The sequence below is a fragment of the Taudactylus pleione genome, unplaced genomic scaffold (genome assembly GCF_031769625.1).
Source record: "Taudactylus pleione unplaced genomic scaffold, aTauple2 ptg000179l, whole genome shotgun sequence".
In the NCBI taxonomy this organism is placed as follows: domain Eukaryota; kingdom Metazoa; phylum Chordata; class Amphibia; order Anura; family Myobatrachidae; genus Taudactylus; species Taudactylus pleione.
Genome location: NW_028284581.1, coordinates 37,317,142 through 37,324,650, shown reverse-complemented (window position 1 = coordinate 37,324,650; position 7,509 = coordinate 37,317,142).

Sequence of the window (7,509 nt, the reverse complement as noted above, 5' to 3'; positions counted from 1 at the left end):
GTGGTGCTGGGAGTAGTGGGGGGATGTTATTGGTGCTGGGAGTAGTGAGGGGAATGTTAGTAATGCTGGGAGTAGTGAGGGGGATGTTAGTAATGCTGGAAGTAGTGGGGGGTTGTTAGTGGTGCTGGCAGCAGTGGGGGGATGTTATTGATGCTGGGAGTAGTGAGGGGAATGTTAGTAATGCTGGGAGTAGTGAGGGGGATGTTAGTGATGCTGGAAGTAGTGGGGGGATGTTATTGATGCTGGGAGTAGTGAGGGGAATGTTAGTAATGCTGGGAGCAGTGGGGGGGATGTTATTGATGCTGGGAGTAGTGAGGGGAATGTTAGTAATGCTGGGAGTAGTGAGGGGAATGTTAGTAATGCTGGGAGTAGTGAGGGGGATGTTAGTGGTGCTGGGAGTAGTGGGGGGGATTGTTAGTGATGCTGGGAGTAGTGGGGGATGTTAGTGATGCTGGGAGTAGTGGGGGGGGTTGTTAGTGATGCTGGAAGTAGTGGCGGGGTTGTTAGTGGTGCTGGGAGTAGTGGGGGGATGTTATTGATGCTGGGAGTAGTGGGGGATGTTAGTGATGCTGGGAGTAGTGAGGGGGATGTTAGTGATGCTGGAAGTAGTGGGGGGGATGTTAGTGATGCTGGAAGTAGTGGGGGGGTTGTTAGTGGTGCTGGCAGTAGTGGGGGGATGTTATTGATGCTGGGAGTAGTGAGGGGAATGTTAGTAATGCTGGGAGTAGTGAGGGGGATGTTAGTGATGCTGGAAGTAGTGGGGGGATGTTATTGATGCTGGGAGTAGTGAGGGGAATGTTAGTAATGCTGGGAGCAGTGGGGGGGATGTTATTGATGCTGGGAGTAGTGAGGGGAATGTTAGTAATGCTGGGAGTAGTGAGGGGGATGTTAGTGGTGCTGGGAGTAGTGGGGGGGATTGTTAGTGATGCTGGGAGTAGTGGGGGATGTTAGTGATGCTGGGAGTAGTGGGGGGGGGTTGTTAGTGATGCTGGAAGTAGTGGCGGGGTTGTTAGTGGTGCTGGGAGTAGTGGGGGGATGTTATTGATGCTGGGAGTAGTGGGGGATGTTAGTGATGCTGGGAGTAGTGAGGGGGATGTTAGTGATGCTGGAAGTAGTGGGGGGGTTGTTAGTGGTGCTGGCAGTAGTGGGGGGATGTTATTAGTGCTGGGAGTAGTGAGGGGAATGTTAGTGATGCTGGGAGTAGTGAGGGGGATGTTAGTGATGCTGGAAGTAGTGGGGGGGTTGTTAGTGGTGCTGGCAGTAGTGGGGGGATGTTATTGGTGCTGGGAGTAGTGAGGGGAATGTTAGTGATGCTGGGAGTAGTGGGGGGGATTGTTAGTGATGCTGGGAGTAGTGAGGGGGATGTTAGTAATGCTGGGAGTAGTGAGGGGGATGTTAGTGATGCTGGCAGTAGTGAGGGGAATGTTAGTAATGCTGGGAGTCGTGGGTGGGATGTTATTGATGCTGGAAGTAGTGAGGGGAATGTTATTGATGCTGGGAGTAGTGAGGGGGATGTTATTAATGCTGGGAGTAGTGAGGGGGATGTTAGTAATGCTGGGAGTAGTGAGGGGGATGTTAGTAATGCTGGGAGTAGTGAGGGGAATGTTAGTAATGCTGGGAGTAGTGAGGGGGATGTTAGTGATGCTGGGAGTAGTGGAGAAGGGGGGGTTGTTAGTGGTGCTGGCAGTAGTGGGGGGGATGTTAATGAAGCTGGGAGTAGTGAGGGGAATGTTAGTGATGCTGGGAGTAGTGAGGGGAATGTTAGTAATGCTGGGAGTAGTGAGGGGGATGTTAGTGATGCTGGGAGTAGTGAGGGGAATGTTAGTAATGTTGGGAGTAGTGGGGGGGATGTTATTGATGCTGGGAGTAGTGGAGAAGGGGGGGTTGTTAGTGGTGCTGGGTGTAGTGAGGGGGATGTTAGTGATGCTGGGAGTAGTGAGGGGGATGTTAGTGGTGCTGGGAGTAGTGGAGGGGATGTTAGTAATGCTGGGTGTAGTGAGGGGGATGTTAGTGATGCTGGGAGTAGTGTGGGGGATGTTAGTGATGCTGGGAGTAGTGGGGGGGAAGTTAGTAATGCTGGGAGTAGTGAGGGGGATGTTAGTGGTGCTGGGAGTAGTGGGGGGGATTGTTAGTGATACTGGGAGTAGTGAGGGGGATGTTAGTGATGCTGGGAGTAGTGAGGGGAATGTTAGTAGTGCTGGGAGTAGTGCGGGGAATGTTATTAAAGCTGGGAGTAGTGGGGGGGATGTTATTGATGCTGGGAGTAGTGGAGAAGGGGGGGTTGTTAGTGGTGCTGGCAGTAGTGGGGGGGATGTTAATAATGCTGGGAGTAGTGAGGGGGATGTTAGTGGTGCTGGGAGTAGTGAGGGGGATGTTAGTGATACTGGGAGTAGTGAGGGGGATGTTAGTGATGCTGGGAGTAGTGAGGGGAATGTTAGTAATGCTGGGAGTAGTGGGGGGGATGTTATTGATTCTGGGAGTTGTGGAGAAGGGGTGTTGTTAGTGGTGCTGGCAGTAGTGGGGGGGATGTTAGTAATGCTGGGAGTAGTGGGGGGGATGTTAGTGATGCTGGGAGTAGTGGAGAAGGGGGGGTTGTTAGTGGTGCTGGCAGTAGTGGGGGGGATGTTATTGATGCTGGGAGTAGTGAGGGGAATGTTAGTAATGCTGGGAGTAGTGAGGGGGATGTTAGTGATGCTGGGAGTAGTGAGGGGAATGTTAGTGATGCTGGGAGTAGTGAGGGGAATGTTAGTAATGCTGGGAGTAGTGGGGGGGATGTTATTGATGCTGGGAGTAGTGAGGGGGAAGTTAGTGATGCTGGGAGTAGTATGGGGGATGTTAGTGATGCTGGGAGTAGTGGAGAAGGGGGGGTTGTTAGTGGTGCTGGCAGTAGTGGGGGAAGTCCCAGGAGTTGTCCCCATAGATGTACAGCCTCTGCTTCCTATAGATGGTCTCTTTGTATATCATGGGCCTGCATGATAAGCCTGCTGATGGTGGAATCTATATTATTAATGGCGTTAGCTGAGGAGGCCAGTGTCGGGAATGCATCACATTCTGGATATTGGTAAATCTGGCAGCATCGCATCCCCCATAGAAACTCATGGGGGAGGCCGCTGCCAGCGGGAATGGAGGGATCACAGTTGGTATCGGAGGTACCTGTTACGGTCCCTCCTTCATACATCCGGGGGAAACTTAATATTTGAGGTAAACCTACGAAAATTGGTGTTTTCGGGGATTTTACCTCAAATATTCAAAGATAAATGGCCTCCTAAAACTTTTGTCGGCTAACACTGGCAGCTCTAATGTTGAATACCAGCACCTGACTCTATTATGGAAAAATGTCTCATTGTGCAATAAAGATTAACAAAATGTTTTACTATACTATAATAAAGCTAAATAATGCTATACATAACTGTTTAGCATTCATTATTTTTTTCTGTTTAAGTTGTTAGACTTTCATAAGACTTTCATTTCGATGGGACCCAGAAAAGGTCACGTAGGACCCCAATTTAGTAAAGTGAGGGGTCCCAGGGACCCACAATTTTTTTTGGCTCACCGCGATCACTGCATATATACACACCACAATTTGACCCACACACACAGTCACTCACAACAGCATTCGATCTTCCTTTAAACTCCACTCACCTTGGATAACTCACTGCTGCACCACATCCCTCCCAGTCCCTGCCCGCCATCCGAAGCCTGGTGAAGAGAGGCTCGCGAGATGGAGTCATCATCTCCTGAGACCTCAGACCAGTAGCTCTGCAACCAAAGCGCGGCATGTGGAGACATTGTGAGTGACGCATCCCACACAGTCTGTGTGACCCCCCTTCTATGCCTACCTGCCCCCGCCTGCCATTGGAATTTTAATAAATGGTGAATAAAAAATTTAAGTCTGCACGGTGCAGTGGGTTGCTTGCTGGGCCGGCAGGCCCCCTAAGCCACCTGGCCCCTTAACAAGTGGACCCCTTGCACCCAGTGTATGTATACACTTTTGGTATACCCTGTGGTGAGATTATGTATAGTGTTTAGAATAAGGGAATAGTTTCTATTAATATGCCTGCATTTACTGCATGGGTCTATTGTGTTCCTCAATCACTAAAACCACTGGTTGACCAGGTAACCCCCTCCAAGAGCCATTAGAATTAGGGGTGGGTGCGACAAAGAAGTGGTGAATAAGAACTCTGCTATTTAGAAGTCAAGAAAAGTAAATAAATAAAATAAAAACTGACTTCTGAAGAATTTCTTTCTGATTGGTGGAGGCATGTAGAGGGGAGGAGACAGTACAATCAAGTTTTAGCATTACATGAGTGCCTACTCCTGCAACAGCGCCCTCTACACCCAGGGTTAGCTGCGTCCTCCAAATAGATTCAGAGAAGAAAAAAACGTCCAAAAAACTGCATCTAAAAATATATAATGTATATGTAATAATGCTGTACATAAACTTTGTCTAATCCATAAACAGATGATATATAACAAATTGAATCTATAATAATTGAAATAATGTCTGGAAGCATAAATAACAATAGTTTAATACAGTAATGTTCTTAACCATAACCCCATAATATATTTATTATTAAAACATGGAAATAATTTAATGAGATTGTTTTGTGTCTTGTTATTGTTGTTTCCATTAGGTACCTATATAGTTTTGGGATTTTACTCAGACGTTACTTTTCCTACCTACTTTTCCTAGGATGGTTGATAAAAAAAGACTCTGCCATGCTCCTTTTTTACCTTTCTTGTGGCTTGAGTATTTTCATTTTTTTATTTATAAGCCTAGCAGTAGTCAATACTTATCTTATAAAAAGCTTGTTCCTTATTGTGAGAACTGTGTCACTAGTGGAAGCTGTCAGGTATGTCAGTCAAGTGGCATTGTTGAGTTGTCAACAACACAATTAGAGATTACAGGAATATAAAGGGCTGTGAATGTGCCTCTGACATGCAGTCAGGACAATAAGTGTTAACAAAACTTTCTTTTTTTGTCAATGTCTACTAAATAAGTGACAGCTAATATTTTAATGTTGGAACACGGTTATTGTGAATAGGGGATCTTTGTGCTCTTTTCTAATGCCTAATTTATGCCATGGCTGCCAAAAACAAGTTTAGATTAAATCCAGGCTCACAAAACTTTCAATAGAAGGACTTCATTTTTTTCACAATTATACAATGCTGATAAATGCTTCAACGTCTGCTAAAGTAGGTGGAAGTGATATCTTATTCAAGCAATGTGAGCTACTATATACATTTGCAGGTGTTTTGGAATATCTTTTGTGACAGTGTACAAATTACACATGTAAAGATTGCTGCGTGATAGCTCTTATGACCACACAAGAACTTCCTAATTCAAACCCATTGAGGCTGATTATTGGAAAAAACAACTTTGCTTTCACTGTTCTTGGCAAACAAGGGAACCTAATTAATCTGTTATTAGTATTACTTTATAGATTCTGCAATAGGTATGTCCATATCTGCTATGGGGTAAGCCCAAATCTTGTGGAGGAAAAATAGCTTTTAACCAAGTAAGGGTTTCTAAACATTTTTTTTTTATTAAGTAGTTTTTATTGAATTTCATAAATCAAGCAGATAAAGAAAAAGAAAAACATACAAAAGATAATAAAAGAAAATATTACATAACAATGATAGTTGTAAATAAAACCATCACATGAAGAAGATATGTATTAAAATTATTGCATGTTGCAGCACATATAGACATATATTCTCAGGCCTGGTGACAGGGAGGGACTAAGGGGACACCTGCACCAGGCACCAAGGTCCAGAGGGCCCCAAGGACCAGACGGGTACAAAACGGGGCTGCGGACAGCGGTCTCTGGTCCAGTCGGCGGGCGGAGGCCGCCCAGCCCCAGCTCCGAGTCCCCTGTAGCCTGGCCCGGGCAGCGCTGGGCTCTTCTGGGTGGCTCAGCTGCGACCCGGGCTGGGCCTGACCTTTAGGTGAGCAACACGGCAGCGTGACATCATAGGTCACGTTGCCGTACGTCCTGCAGGCTGCGGTGTTGAGGGGATATAAGTGGATAGATCCCCGATGGTAGAGGAATAGGGGCTGGGGCGGGGAAGATGATGGGTGCTGGGGACAGAAGAAGGTGAAGGGGGCATTAGGAAGTGGATAGGGGCTGGGGGCAGCGGAAGGTGATGGGACCTGGGGATGGAGAAAGATGAAGGGGCATAAGAAGGTGATGGGGCTGGGGGCAGAAGGTGACATGGGCTGGGGGCAGCGGAAGGTGACATGGGCTGGGGGCAGAGGAAGGTGATGGGGCAGAGGAAGGTGATGGAGGCTGACGACAGTGGAAGGTGATGGGGCTGTGGATAGAAGAAGATGAAGGGGCAGAGGAAGGTGCTGGGGGTAGAAGGTGACATGGGCTGGGGACGGAGAAAGGTGGGGGCATCAGAAGATTATGGGGGCAGAGGAAGGTGATGGAGGCTGACGACAGTGGAAGGTGATGGGGCTGGGGATAGAAGAAGATGAAGGGGCAGAGGAAGGTGCTGGGGGTAGAAGGTGACATGGGCTGGGGACGGAGAAAGGTGGGGGCATCAGAAGATTATGGGGGCAGAGGAAGGTGATAGGGGCTGTGGCAGAGGAAGGTGATGGGGGCTAGGGATGGCGGAAGGTGAATGGGGCAGAGGAAGGTTGATGGGGCTGTGACAATAGGTGATGGGGGCTGGGGACAGAGGAAGGTGATGGGGCTTCTGGGCTGAGGATGGTGATGAGGCTGAATTTGATGAGTACTGTGGATGGCTGGCTGCAGACACTATCCCTCCTACCCCTGAGGCATCCACCGCACTGTCATCAAGAAGACCTTGGAAGAGACAGCAGACAAGAACTACAGCCTGTATCATCAGTGACAGAGAGACAGTGTGGTAAGTCATAGTGTATTTTTACGTTATGTAAAGGCTGGCATATCTTTCAGTTAACATTCTCATGCTTCACATATCACACATGCAGTCGAGGGATGTGCGGGATAGGGGGTGGCGGTGAGAATGTGGGGTCCCCCAGAGACAACAGTGTACCGGGCCCCGAGGTTTCTGTTGCCGGCCCTGTATATTCTAAATACATACAAGTATACATAAGAAAAAAATATATATATATTCGGTGCAGGAGAAAAATTGTATTCGACTGTAGATTTTGGAAAAGATTTTGCTCACCACCAAGCGAAATTAAAGCATAGTAACTACTATGTCATTATGGACACAGCTAATATGCACCTCATATGGTAAATTAAGTAATATGTATGAAAGTTTGGAAATCGCTACCCATGGGGAAGCTTCTTAAGCTGGCCACACACGAGACCAACTTACATCCAACCAGCCAACTAGTTGGTTGGAATGAAAATCTGATAAGGTATGAAAGCAAATGACAATCAGCAATTTGCTCCCAAACGCCGGAAAATGGACAAAAACTGTTGTTTGTTAAATGTTTGATCTAAACAATTTGTTCAAACTTTTCTGAACGACCATTTTCATCTGTTTTCTGGCATTTAGGAACAAATTGCTGAT